Source organism: Coloeus monedula (assembly GCF_965178545.1).
Source record: "Coloeus monedula genome assembly, chromosome: 10".
Lineage (NCBI taxonomy): Eukaryota > Metazoa > Chordata > Aves > Passeriformes > Corvidae > Coloeus > Coloeus monedula.
Genome location: NC_138790.1, coordinates 20,320,945 through 20,336,728, shown reverse-complemented (window position 1 = coordinate 20,336,728; position 15,784 = coordinate 20,320,945). Strand labels below are relative to the sequence as shown.

Sequence of the window (15,784 nt, the reverse complement as noted above, 5' to 3'; positions counted from 1 at the left end):
GTCACTTCCAACATGCCTCAAACTGACTCTGAAATTAGAGAAATTGGAGAATTCAAACATCACGTGCCTCACTATTTGCCCCCACACACAACCCTCAGCACTAGCACAGGTGAGGGCATTGGTGGTGTCAGCTCTGTCCTCTGACCTGGACAAACACTGACTGCCAACTGCATTTTATCAATGGACAACAACCTCAAGCCCTTCCTGAAATGGCCTGGATCCCAAGCGATGCCTGAAACACCAACATCCCCAGCAAGATCCCCGCATAAGTGACACAAGATTTTTGGGATTGGTTCGCAGATTGGCAGCCCAGAGCTGCCCTCTGCACAGCAAAGTACATAAGAGACAGGAAAAAGAATCCCCCTCCAAAAAAAAAACCACAACCCAACAAACAAACGAAAGCACTTTGAAATTGCAGTCTCTGGATATCTGTAAGAAAACGGAAGGAGGAAGCTTGCTTCAGGGAGTCTGTCTATCCACAACTGTTTGTTTCACAATGATGACACTATGAACTGTGCTGAAATACAGAGACACAGCTTTGGGGAGACCAAATACAAAAGAGCTCAGCACTTTTGGAAAAGCACAGCCAATTTGGCTGTGAAAGCTTAAAGCCTCACACTATGTTTCCTCTATCATCAATGCCATGCCCTGCAACAAGCCAACAGCTGCAATCCCCACCCTCTGCAGAGCCAGGTATTAAAAGGCAGAATGCTGTATCTGCTTGTTGTTAGACATTTGGTGCTAACATGGGCTTTTCCTCACACCTGCAGCAAATGCTGAGACCACCTTAATGCAGATGATGCAGCAACTGGTCAAAGGGAACTGCGGGTGCTTCCAGTAACAGGAGAGTTCCACAGGCAATTAAAACCTCCTGCAGCAGGTTTTAATCCAACAACAAGGAAACACTTTCTAGGGCAAGGCTTAAACCTCCTAGGACCATAGCTAAATGAGTAATGCAAACTCTGGAGACAGTGGGAAACAATTTTTGTTCCCTGTGAGTTGAGCACTCACAGCAAAGTTATTCACACAAGAGGGATGAGCTGCAAAGACAACACACAAATTCCACAGCTAGCAGTCAGGGCCCAGATAGCGCAGCACTGCTCTGTGGAGTTTGGTGGAATACATTAAAAAATGTTTGGATATGTGACAAAACAGATCTAAACGTATCGAGCATACACAAAGTACAATGAATCTCTCACACAGTCTTCCTGCCTTATTATCAATTCAATTAAGAATTCATTAAAAGGACAAGTATCACACATGCTTATTAATTTACAGATTAATGTGAGTGCGAGAGAAAAGGCAGGAGGCAGGGGGAATAGGTAGAAGAGACAAAAAACCTATGTTGAAGTTTGTCCCATCAGAGCAAACAAGAACATCACATCTCTTTGGTAAAGTAACACATATGCTGTGAGAAGCAACAAGCACTTGAATGCATGTTTTATTCTGATCCCAAAGGACCAAGCTGCTTGTTAGATGCTCCTTCTTATTTTACTCCTCTTCAGTTTGTCTATGAGCTACACACTTTCAGTGGAGGCCTAAAAACTACCCTACATTCTACTTTACACGCAGGAAAACATACAGGAGTGATGCTGATTTAGGACTCACAAATGCAGGTGAGATGTAGACAATGCATCACTGGCTTTCCTCTTAGGCCTTGCTTCAAGAGGGAGACTTCCCTCAGTAGCTGAAGTGTTATTACTTTGAAATTATCATCCTTAAAAAGTGGGTTTGAAGAACACACTGACTTTGCTAGCAAGCTTTTGATTGCTACCGAAGTGCTACCGAAGCAAAAGTTTCAGAATTAAACATACACGAAAAGAAGGATACACAGCGCAGATGAATAATATATGCCTATAAATAAGCAGAAAAATAGACTTAAAATATCCACATAACTATTAATTAGTTATTAATATTAGATCACTGGTCTATTTCCTTTCAAATTAGCCACCCACTAGCAAAATGTCAATTGCAAAACAAGAGACTATATTTATAGTACAACCTACTTTGAGTTTTGAGCGACATGTCAGCCACTGCTCAGTTACAATACCCCTATTGTGTGCCTTCCCAAACTGATACCTAACTTTCATTATAGGCAACTATATGTACAGAAGCCATGTTGGATTTTAATAGTCTTTATTATATCACATAAGCTGGTGCAAACATTTTTCCATCTAGAAGTCTATGCAAAAGAAAATTTAAAAAAAACCCAAAAAAACAATAAAAATAAATAAAGTTAAGTAATACACTGGGATGAAGTTCGGTGGGATGCTGGACATAGTGATGCTGGGAGGAGTGAGTGTCCAGGAGATGGCAATAAAGAAATTCCTAGACCTGATTTTATTATTTCCCAGAGAAAGACTAGCTTTGATTGCTGGTACCAAAAGCAGTGCACCATGAGATGCAGTACACGGTACTACTCCATCTCTAGACTTGCAAGAGTCACCCACAAAATGGAGAAACCCCTCAGCAATACATCTTACCCATCAGTGGGGAGGGGTGGCTGCACCTTCATAAGATACCCTGCAGAAAAGCACACCAGTGCAGCCCCAACCCCAGTGACCACCAGCTCACCGAGAGGAAGGACAGACTTCACACGTGGCTACTACTGACACAGCCTCTCCTGCTCTTCTATCATGGCAAAACCAAGGAAAGCACAATCACCATGGAACACATCCTCTCTGCAGCTTTTGTAAATGATGCAACTGAGGACTCCTCTGGCAAACCAGACTGCGTTGGGGACTTTGGAAGAAGAGAGAGACATTTTTAAAGAATATCGCCTATTTCACTAAATTTTCTTCCAGTTTAGGTTTTGTGATCTGCCCTGAAAACAGTTCTGCTCCCTTTCTCTCTCCAGATGCCTGACACTATCTGCAGAAGAGCAGAAAAAAGAGCATCCTGCAGAGGATGCTCAGTGAAGATGGAAAGCTGGCAGGAGAAACCCTGCCAACACACACTAAACTGCCTCAAGCCTTCTGCTGAGAGAGGAGCAGGACTCATTGTTTCAGGTACGCCTGCCATGGAGAGAAAACAGAAATGGAGGCAGAATTACATAGAAACAGTTCTTGAAACACACTTAAGACTAGGGAACACCACCCCCTCAATAAGAGGTGACCTGTGCTCATGTTTCAGTGGATAATAATATATTTTTACAGTTGTAGTTGTACAGCAGAATAATTTGGAATACTCAGAAATGTTTGAAAGACAGATTTGAAGAGAAACACAAAAATCATTGCTGTTTAGCTTTCCTCTTTGTATAAAATCACATCACTTCCCATCAGCTTGCAGAAGCACACTCCTAATAATGCCATTTACAGAACTTCCTTCTACAGCTAGGTCTTTGAATCTTGACTAAAATAAAAAAATGCATCCTCCTAGCCTTAAGATTTACACAAAACCAGGAGACCTGTGCCAGCTGTTTAATTTCTCATGTATTTATGCATACCAAAGTGCTTGTACAAAGAAATCAATTGTAGCTGTAACTAATATTGCACGTTGCCAATTCATCTTTAAATCCAAGGGGAGGGAAGAGAATCCTGAGTGATTAAGATCATCACTTGCTGTCTGGGAACAGGATTGTCTATGGTTTTCTGATTCCTAAATTTTCTTTTTATCTTAAAATTCACTTTAACACTATAACTATTTAAAAATTAGAGGAAGAAAATCAGGAAAAGGAAACGAAATCTGCAAGAAACAAATACAGAGCTAGCTGGGATCCAAAGCCACTTTCATCATGTGGGCTATTTTTTATCCATTGTACACTCTATTTTTTCTAATAACTGCCACACTTGTAAGCAAAAAAGCTGCAAGGTACTCAAAAAGAAGGTAAGAAAGAAAAGGTGAATGTAGTTTCATCCATCCCCTGATGGGCTTTTTCTTTAAAGATACTAAAAATATTTAAACCTTAAGGAGACATTTAAAAATGTTCAGGATTAGAGTGGGCTTGACCAGCTAAGTGAAAGTCTCCATTATCAGCAAATTTCACTCAAGCAACAGCTGTAGGAATTCACATGTCTTACAGTTATGAATAAAAACTGGAGCCCAGCAATCAATAAGCAGTTTTGCCTCTGTAGCTGTAACACCACAACCACTCTCACACCACCTGCTTTATATAAAACCAGCACCAAGTCAAGACCTAGTTCATATCTTCTGTTTCTCCTATTCCAAATCATTTTACCTCTAATGCTCATGTTAAAAGTTGCAAACACTATTAGCAGTAGGAAAACATTATTTTCCTTTTTTTTTTTTTTTTGGCTACGCTTACCCTAGGCAAAATTGGCTTTACAGAGGGAAGGACATTTGATATGATTTTTTATGGTTTAATTACTCTTTAATAGAAATAGGGATAGAATTTAGAGGTTTGAGTATGTTAAGGAGATGAAGATGAGTGGTTTTCTAGTAAGTCCTGCCTCATACAGATCACTCAAAAAATCCACACCAAAAGCTTCTTCAAATCACAGAAAAAAAAAATAATCAAGCAAACAATGGACACTTTACCCCTACTGCTGAGAGATGAACACCCATTTGTAAGCAGTGTGTTCTCAGACTGCTCTTAGATATCCCATGGGTTCCCTGACAGTGCTGAGGGAACGAGCTTCCACCAGGCAAAACACAGACTCCATGGTCAGCCTAAGGTGGATCTCCTGGTAAGAGGATTCTCCCTCCAAGATGCCACAGAAGCTGCCTTTCTGCTGAATTTAACCTAATTAACTGAAATTATTGTCACTGACTATCCCATTATGTAACCACAGGAACAATAAACCCTTTGCCATCGTGCTCTTCACCTGAATTGCAGTTAAGAAAAGAGTGAACTCCAGTGACCCTGTGCACCACAGCAAGAAAAGCAGACAGGGTTATTCATGAACACAACCTCTGGATAGCACCAAGAGCAAACGTGAGGTACAGGGTATGGAAGGCAGTCCGAGGCACAAGGATGAGGCAGCACTGTCAGCTGAGCATGGACTTGAACTTCAGCTCCTTAATCTGCTGGAAAAGCTACTCAAAGTATACCAAAAATGTTATTTTCTGCCTCAGGTGAGGAGAACTGGTCTGTCTGTTCAGCATAGCAGCACTTGGATGAGAAGAGGCTCACTGTAGATATACCACAAGATATAGTATTGAAAAACAAAAATAGCTCATTTTGTCACGAAGAAAACTGAGAGCACTTGCAAGTAGTTAAAAGTCTGTAGGGCTTTCTAGACCTGTTGTACTTTAGGTTTATACATATATATTATAATCTTAGGCGTGCCAGGAAAAGTTAATAGCAGATCCATTTTTATTCCCTTTTATATTGAGAAGCAAACTGTTTAAGCATTAACTACCCTTGACAATGCAATTAAAACATGACCCATTTTCTAGACACAAAGGACCTGCATTTTTCACAGCACAGCCATACGTAACCAAATTAATCTCTATTTACACTGTCCTTCCATTCCATTTGTAATACTGAAACCTGAGGAAAAAAAAAAACACAACAACAAAACAAGGCTACCAGAAATCAGTGCCTGGGAGGAAAACGAGCAGGTACCATGCAGAGGAGGGGTGGCCACCCCCTCAGCTGTGATTCCATGACTTGTAGAGAAGGAAAAGTCAAACAAGTCTATGTGCAAAGTTTTTACCACTGCTCTGCACTGCAAAACAGGCAGCAAGTGAATTACAAGGCTGAAAAGCCAGGATTATATAAAACCAAAAAACCTCTGGCAGTCATCATCTTTACTACTGAGTATAAATCACAAAATGCACTGATACTAACCCTTGTAAAATCTCTGATGTGGTTTTATACACACTTGGATAAAACGGAGTGGTACAAAAACATCTACAAAATACACAGACAATTAAAAAAAGCAACACATGCAAGGGATCATGGGGACTTTACTCATTTCACTTAAAATGTTGCTGTTCTGCTTCAGGCACGTCTCTCTTTGCTCAAGGAACCTTCACAACAATTAAAACCAGACATAATGAACATTATTATTACCACCATTTATTTGAATAACAGCATCATCCAAAACATCCCTTTTTAAGATGGGGCCCCCATTGTGCTAAGGTTGCATAAACACGTAGGACTTCGTTCCTGTGCTGAAGAGATCATAATCTCACCAGACAAGGTCAATAAACAACATCAAACATCAACAACAAAGTCTCCTGTCCAGGACTTTTGTTGCTTTGTTTGAATATATATTCCCTTAGACCATCTGCTGCTCTCTCTTACGGACCAAGGTCCTCCAGAGAGCCAGCATTGCTGCTGCCGCCAAGTCTGTCCTCCTAGCACACCCATTAAAAAGATTCCTCTTCTGTGTGAGACAAAATAAACAGAAGAGTCTTCAATGATAATGCAAGTGCTGAGATGTAACACAGCTTTTCTAAACATCCCTGCAAGTGCCAGTTGTTACTGAGTTAGGATAAATACAATGTTGAATATTGTCATCTTTATCTAAATTCAGTAACTTCTTCTCTGGCCAGTGGAATGAAATATTTGTAGCACTGAATGAGGACTAAATGCTAGTCCTTGGTTTATTTTAGAAAAAGAGCTAGATAAAGAGCTATGTAACAAGTCTAATTGTGTCTGGAAGAAACAAACAATCTGTATAGAGCTAGTAGTGAGAGCATGGGATTTCTGTTATTTTCTAACCATATAGCAACCAGCCTCCTACAACCAGGTCCTTGCTCAGCCCCAGTGAGCCCAGCAGAAACACAGGCACTGAGCTAGACCAGAGCTGAGCAAGCAGGGAAGTGTTTTGCAGGAACAGGCTGAGAGAGGGAAGGTAAAAGCATCACAGGAACAGGCACTTTTTCTTTTCTTGGCTCTGGCTGTTGGGCTGAGTTAGGGAATGCCTTATTAAACAGCTGAAGCTCTAGAAATTTGCAGCCATTATCCTAGTGTGAGGCAAAACGTTACACATGCACTTCTGCCTGGCTATGATTCTTTCTTCACTCAGCAAATATTTAGTAGATTTAAGGTTCCCAAAACAAATTATTTTTTTGCTAGGTGTTACTAAAACAATCCATACAGCTCGCTTAGATTTGGTTTGAAGTGATAAATAGATGCATTTCCTACAGTGAAGTCCACACTTTACAGATCCTACAATCCTCCTGTAAGATGGAATGAGAAAAGGAAAAAGCAGCAAAACCCCTTCTTCAAAACACTGCATTTAGGAGGATTTTATGGCATTCACACATTATAACAGAAACAATCGTCCCCCTCCCCCTTTCAGTATATTCCTTTTCATTTAACCCAAGATATGTATCATGAAATCCTCCTAGGAATTCATAGCAAGTCAGGGAATGCTTCGCTTTTTGACAAATCCTCTATACTTAAGGAATGCAAGTGTTTCCTTCACCCAATTCTTCAACTAAGCTTCCTAATTATAGCACTCTTATCACAGGATTTCAACATATGCTGGCAGAGGCGCTGTGTATCACACTGAATTTAAAGTTGAGGTAGCCACAAAACTGCTCTTCAAACCCCCTAAACCCGCGCACGTGGTAAGATTGCACTGTCGTTTCTCAACCCTGACAGTGTGCAGAGAGCTGCTTGTGGAAATGAGACACAGCATCATCTTCCAAATTGTCCTAAGTGCTACTCAGCTCCCATAAGCTGTCCAAGGGAGGGCTGTGAATTCGCCCACTTCCCAAAAAGGCCCTTTCAGCTGACCTCTAGGCAATTTTTCAGTTGACCTCTTGGCAATTCTCATGGGTGTAGCCAGAGTGATGCATGTGGCAAGGCTGGATTTACTTTAAATACATAACTTCTCTGACATATATTAATTTTCCAATCGAAGATTCCTGTGGATATAGCAAGAACACAAATGCCCTGCTGCCAGGGCAAGATAATAAGGAAGGAAGGGTGTTACTCTGTGACCCAGACCTCCTCCTGGGATCCCCAAGCTCCTTTCCCGACACAGAGCACCGTGCCTACAAACCACTGCGGATTTTTCGCCAGATGAGTTACAAGTCACAAAAATATGTGGAACAATTGACTTCACTTAAGCTGCAAGGCTTTTTCTTCAAAAGCAAGCACAGAGGTTCCTAACTGATGAGTCCTGCATAGCTGACATCTTTTTAAGTTGATGTCACTCACCACAGCTGTAACTTGGCACTTCTAGTAACACTCTGCTCAAGCTTTGCCTTTCCTGATGTTTCTCCACTCATGCACTTGCAAAGCGTCCCACATCTATCTTGGGGTAACAACAGAACCTCAGGAACCCTAAAAATGACTATTTTTTCCCATAGGTTTGCTATGTATAGATGCCACGAGTTCTTTTCGGAATGATTTAGAATTTGCGCACATAACACTCCTTTTTCAAAGCATAAATTTAAAGATTTACATAACGGATTAAATTGTCTTCCAAATCAGACAAAAAATGAGTCCAGGACTTGCTTGCGTGCTGTTGAATTTGCTGAACTATAATGTTCCTGATCATTACACTGTTTTATCCCAGGCTACAGTTTTTGCCCTGTGTTCTCAGTTCCCTCATGACCCAACTCCCATGAACCCCAGACACTTGGATGTTAGGACTAAGACATTTCAGAGGATTACATATAACACACATTCCTCTTCCAAATATGCTACAGTGCACATCCAACTGTGGACAAACTGAGAAGCAGTCTGATGAAAATTATAAGCTTTAACAGGAACAGTCCAAATGCAAGTCAAACTCAACAGGATAATCCCTGCAACTGCCTTGACATGGGCATTTTGAAAGACAAAAATCTGTTTATTTAGTTTGCGTTATGATGAAAAGGAAATTCACCTGAAATACGTGGACCACCATGGAGATGTGTGAATTAAAAAAAAAAAAAAAAAAACCAAAAAAACCAAGCCACCAAACCAAAACAAAAAGGCAACAGCTGTTCCTGTAGGCAATGAGGAGGCCAATCTGCTGAGAAACTTCTGTCAGCTTCAGCAAAAAGGATGTTAAAACAAAACTGGATGGGTCATTGAAAGCAACTTTGCTCCACAACAGCCTATTCACCACAGTCTGAGCCAAGAACTGGGACAAGGAAGAGTCTGCTCACCAACTGGGGAGGACTTTAAAACAGGAACCTTGTAAACTGCAGCAGCCTTGGAAAAACCTTAATAATAACCAAAATTGAACGGTTCAGCAGAAAAGGATTTTGTTTTTAGAAAAAGTTAAATATAAAACAAGCCAGGAATTAGGCCAGTGGAAAGGTATGCCAACAGTCTATTCTAAGCTGCATTCACAGTCACAAACTCAAACACATACCAGTTACTTGCTTATCATAAGAAGTACGAAATGTGTACAAGAAAAGGCAGCAATGATCTTGCCTGAAGAGCAGCACATCACCTTGGGGTATCAATGGTAGGAAATATTAAGTTGTATGTTATCTCCTATTGAGAGCAAAAGCCCAGCATCCCTAATGTGGTTTCCATTTGCTATTTACATAATTAAGTCACCTCCTTACACAGTTCCAATACCCTTACCCTTACCTACTACTCATGTTACTGCTCATTTCCCAGATGGTCAGTCTTCAGAAAACACCATCTGAGCCTCAGCCACTTCTTGGTTAAATCCATTCTGACAGCTTATTAGTAGAATAATTTATCAGCTGTTGAAAAAATAGTTGTTACAAATTTGTTTTCTATGTAAATCAGGTTCCATGAACTAGGCTGGAATCTGGTCTTTTCAAATGCATTTTAATGTGAAATGCTGATATCTAGTCTTAACTTCATTTGATTATTTTTTCTGTTTATGTTATTAGTAACCAGTTTTTCTGGCACTCTTTCCTGTTCCAGTTCAATCACTCGGTTGAATTACTTGAACTCCTGCTGAACTGCACCAAAAAAAGGAAAATTAACTAATGCCTCATTTGATCTTGTGACCATAAAACTTGTGTTTTCATTCCCTCTTTAACCTTTGACCATCTATTTTCCCCCTTAATTTGTGTGTTATGTACCTGATAGTTTTAAATTTGTTTCTTTTATTCATGAAAAAAGACTGCTCTGATGGTTGATCTGCCTCTGTTCATTTTAACCACCAGTGACCCTATTCTGGATTCTCATCAGTAAGCACACACTTAAAATCACTTCTTCATAGCCCATCACATATATGTTATTTGGCTTACTGTATGCTCTTTACCAGAAGTGCATGGCTGTTCTCATAAAAAATGTCAACTGAGCTAAAAGAGAGAACACGTTACGAGACAGTGAAATGGCTGATTTTATAAAAGCTCATTTGCCAGTTTCACAGAACCACAGAATCAGCTGAGTTGGAAGAGACCCACAAGGGTCATTGAGTCCAGCTCCTTGCCCTGCACAGAACCATTGCCAAGAGTCATACCACATGCCCAGTTCATTACTTTATTCAAGTCCTCTCCTTTACATTGTTATGATGGACTTAAATTTAACTTATGCTACTGGACTTACCTATTTTTTGCACAGCTGTTAAACACCTGACCATACGATAAAACATTTTTAAAACATGTGTAGACAGTAATAAAATATGGTCCATCCACAGCCCAAAGAAATTAATTGAAAGGGGAAGATTTCATGAATATCATTAATGAGGTCAAAGATTCCAATTATGGTTCACATTTGACATCAATACCCTCCATTTGTGTGAATATTAAATTCATGGATGCCGATCCTACATATGTATGCTTAGTATGGGATTCAAATCCCTTGTCTTGAATAGTTTCCTATATTTGTTCACTAAATTACAATAAGAACACCACACGTGACCTTTATTTACAAATATGGGTGCGCTAACCCACTGACTACAGTTTTTGTTTCTATTCACAGGGTGAACTAAAGGCTTGGAATGCAAATACAGGCTTTTAGCCCTGCCATCCATGCTGATGGCCACACAGGGTCCTGGTTTTTGAAGGCCAGCAGGTCTCTGTTTCTCCTGAGTAAATAAAAGTCAGCATCAGCAGTGTCATTCCACACAGCCTACAGACTTCCTGTTGTTCTGCAGCAATATTCATTACCTCCCAGCATCAGCACTGCTGAAACTAAGGGCAGCTTTTACTTTTGTTAACTTGAACTAACATCAACTTTCTGTTGATAAGAAGGAAACCAGGATCAAGGCCTGGTGATACAAGTGACACATTAACACAGTCTCCTGTGAAATCAGCCTTGCTCTTCTGCAGATGGCAACACACTCGTGCTGGGACACAAAAGAGCTTGTCCTTGGGTTTTCTCTACAACATCCTACTTCATGTACACCCAAAAGCCAGTTTAGTTTTTTAACTATGCAACAAACTTTGTCAATGTCAAGAAGATTTTACACTGTATTTCTAATTCTTTCCTATAATAGAGCAGGAAAAGGCTCATTTCAGGTTATACGACTTCACCATGGGCATATGGCAGTGAACCCAGAGCAGAAACACAAAATCTCCCTCTCCTCTAAAGCAGATGGCATGTTGATCAAGTAAGATATAATCTAATGCTAACTGCACTACTATTATCTATTGAACCAACACCAGTATAAAGCAGTAAAAAGACAGAAAAAAACCTAAGGCGGGGGAGATGAAGCAGAGAAAGACAACAATGAAAAATCCAGAGTAAACCAGCTGTAAGAGAAGATAGCCCATGGCAGCAGAAACAGCCTCTTTTCAGGTACATTTAAGATTTAAAACCTAGGAATGGAAGTAGATAAGGAACAGCAATGGTCCTCACCCTGTTTTAGATGATGTTCCTCTAGCTTGAGATATTGGCCCAGTTCCCTTTGCTCTTGCACTGCACTGGGCACCTGCCAGGGGCTAAATATCCCAGCTGCTTAGATAATTACATATTTATGATTCTGCCGAGAATTCTTAGTCAAAGCTTATTTCTGAACTGTAAAACGCTTGGAGAAACAGCAGAGAAAGTTCTCTGAAAAACGGTACTTCAAAACAGAGCCAACACTTAAATTTTTTTAAAGGACGTTCATTTCTGTTTCAGTTGATTCATTCAGTGGTGAACTTTAATGGCAGAAAAAGGAGAAAAGAGGTGTTTCCCCTCTGAATCAGAAAGGGATGTGTTTAACTTGTGTGTTTAACTTGCTTTCTGTCAAGAAACAGAAAATTCAAAAACCCTTCCAAAAACGGCTCTGAATGGTGTACATAGAATTTTTAATGCTTATCACAGTTTGCACCCTACCGCACGATGGAACTTTTCTTTTGTATCACATTATTATTAGTATTTTGTCTTCCACACATAAACCACTAGATTAGCTAATCCATGCTGGTCCAGTAAATAGAACTGATGCATGAACGTTTTGAAATAGAATTGTTTAGCCACAACAAATTATCACACAAAATACATTGTACTTCACCTTCCTTCATTGATAACAGCATCCACTGATTTCAGAAGGAGCAAAACAGTCCAAAATTTCATGTTGTCAGTTATTTTTGACTATTTCAGAACCTGCTAGAAATATTTTTTTTTTTTCTTTTAAGGCTGCACTCCATAAACTGTACAACCAACAGACTCAACAATAAATTTCATGGGCACTTTTAGGCTCTACTGTTCAAAGTGCTTTCAGGCTTGGTTAGCTTTATACATGTGAGTGCTCCTTATTTATATCACAAAAGAACTACTCCTACACTCAAAGTTACATGTACGCACAGGCATTTGTATTTCATAGAATAAGGGCCTTAGTCTTGCAGGGTTATTTATTTTGAATCAATTATTCTAGGCTCTTGAGGGCAACATCTTTAGTACTGTCAAGTTTCATAAACTCTGGAATGCAGGGGTCCTTGTTCTCAGTATAATGACAACCGACCTTCAGCTCTACCACCTTACAAAGAGCTGCTCATCTGCAGATACTCATTTTATATACCTATAGTTGAGAGCTGCCATTCAGCTCCTCTTGAAACAAAGCCAATTTTGCAATTCCAGCGCAAAAGTCTTGGAGCTAGCAGCACAGACCTCCAGCTGTCCTTGGCAGGTGCCAGCACAGACAAGGCTTCCATACCAAATCCAACTCTGCAGCTCCTGCCCCCTCCCTTGTTTGTCTTCCTTTGCAAGGAAGCAGTTTAACATAATAGCCTGGCAGATCAGTGTTTGGATGGGTTTAGCTGCTGGGGAAGCACGGGCTAATAGTTATATGCATTTATTCATTCACCTGTCTTCTAAGGAGCGGTAAGGTCACACGACTACTTGAAGGCACCACGAAGGCATTCAAATTAAAAACAACTTGCTGCAGTCTTGTGGAAATTTTTGCAGACATCTTCCAGCCCCTTCACTTTGGAGTGACTTATTCATTCTCCCCAGCTCTTCCAAGCCCTCCTGCTGTTTCTGAGCTAAATCCCCTGAGCAGGTAATTACACTGAAATGCTGCACCCATGGAATTTCCTGGCCCAAGAGACTCAGTGCCTGCAGAGCTGTTCTGTAACATGTCTTACATGCAGGAACAGTTGACATAACACACAATAGGTGTGTTACACCCTTGAAACACAATATAATGCGTTCACCTAAAAGTAGGCAGCATTGGAAAGAATGGATTTAAATCATCTACTTGGTATTCCCCTCAAGACTGTGAGGACATGCCTTAGCTGTTGATGACACTGCTTTCCTGGGGACTAGGTAATTTTGTGCTCACTGCCTATCCTGACTTTGCCTGTGCCAGCTTGTAATAAACAATAACATCCTCTATTCTCTTCTGCATGAGACCTCTTATACTGATCAGGGTGTCGATCTCTGTCAAACTATCCGTGCAGTAAGGATGGAACTCAGAACCTGGACACAGTGTTTTCCAGGATGCCTCTAAGAAGGCCACCACATTGCCCTGCTAGTTTGAGTCCTTCACAGCCCTTTCTGGTTACTGCTGTAAAATTAAAACCATCCCAGCAAGCTGTCATAGCAGAGTCACAAACTGGTAGCTCCCACCTTTCTGTAAGTTCCTGGGTTTCGCACAGTCCATTCTATATTTCTAAATTCACCTCTATGTGTGTATAAATACACGCACAGATAAGCACACTCCTATATTCCCACATGTTTTTACGTGCACACACACAAACCTGCTTCAATGACTTGCAGAAGACAGAAAGGCAAACTGGTCTGCTTCCAAAACTCACAAAAAAACCCTTGCAAGGTATGATGGAAAAATCTCTTTTGGGTAAGCTACCTGTTCCATCATATAACAAGAAAATTTATCTCCTAAAGCCCTTGTTGAATCCTGATGGCATCTTTTGCTTAGAGCAAAGATCCAAGACTTTAAATTTTTATTTCCAACGCATTCATTAATTCTTGTGACCACAAATTAAGTACCCAGTTATCAGCCTCTAAAGGAACCTTCAAAATACTAGAACAAGTAGCATTATACACTTACTCTCCTGCACTTAACATGCCTTTTTCATTAAGCCTTTGTATCTTTCCTTTGACATTGTGAGGAACATTAAATTTAGCTGGAAGAATGGGAAGGAGACTATACATCCACTGATAACAGCCATGCTATATCACAGTATAAGTATTTTCAAAAAAATTGCCAACAACTGCAATAATTTTTAAGGAGAACATGGTATTTACCCAATTTGGTTTATCAGTTAACATACACATAACATATGTATGCATATCATAATATGATGCAAAAAATAAGCTTCTTTTAATTACCTTGAAAACTGAAAATCTAAGAAAACAACAGAAGAGGATGTGTAAATTGGTTTTTTTGGTTTTTTTTTTTTTACTGCTAAGAAATGGAACTGGCAATCAAGATTAAAAAATTATCAAAAATGCTACAACCATTTCTCAAGGGAATCAGAAAATTTCTTATTCAAATATATGTGTTGAACATGGGCAACCATGGTTAAAGCAAGTCCTGTTTGGGAGATGTACACAACCTGCTTTTTTTCAGCAACCTCTGCCCCACACTTTGTTTACACACATCCAAGGGAAAAACATAATAAAAACCTATGAAAGCCTTTTTTACTGTACAGGTTTAAGTTACGATTACTTTGGGGATGATGAAAAATGTGTCTGCTTGTCTCTTAAATCTACATTCAAACTATTTCAAAGTTAATTAGAGGTGAGTAATGGTTTAGAAATCTCTTGAATAATAAAATATAACAACTTATAGCACAAAAACAGTCCTCAAAGAAAAGAGTGGGGAGTCCTTCACTTCACTGCAAGTAACAGTTGAGTATGTTTTATGATCACTGTAACAACTACCATGCCCTTGAGACTGTGCAATTCTGAATTTCTAATATAATTTGTAGGGGGAAAATTAGGACAAAGTGCAGTAACATTTCAAGTACAGTCTCTCAGTATTTTAAAATTTTATGAAGTATATGGACTAGGTTAATACGAAATGAGTCATGTTTTTAAGAGAAGCAGTAATACAGATCGGTATCTTAAATCATAACTAAAATAACACTCAAGCACTACAAAATAAAAAGAAAACAGAGTAGCTTTTTGCTGGAAAAAGGTCAACAACAACAATGAAGATTTAGCAATACTAGAAAAGGCTGAGAGCACTGCTCCTTTCGGGACTGAGACGTTAAAACACCAGTCTGAGTGGCCAGGTAAACACGATGCTTTCTCACTCAACAAATCTGTTCCCACCAGCTGAAATTCATCCCAAATCAATATAAACTCTACACATATCAACTCTGAGCCTAAAAACCAGGCTATTAAACAACATACACACTTGGTGCAGATCTTCTGATTTCAGAGGTATATTTGCTTTACTTTTTGACAAATATATTACATTTCACTCCATTACATCTTTCGGAGTGAACAGAATTGCTTACTACCTCAAAGTAAAGAAGTTACATCTGAGCAAACTCTCTTGGAGCATCATTTTCCTCACAGGGCAAAGGCAGTGGAGTTGCAAAGGTATAA

At 39.7% G+C, this 15,784-nt stretch overlaps 1 protein-coding gene across 2 annotated transcripts in view; it reads right to left on the bottom strand.

Annotated features, from left to right (window-relative positions):
* TBL1XR1 (TBL1X/Y related 1) overlaps nt 1-15,784 on the bottom strand; it is a 109,888-nt gene that overhangs the window by 45,376 nt on the left and 48,728 nt on the right. The gene's annotated exons all lie outside the window — the stretch shown is intronic.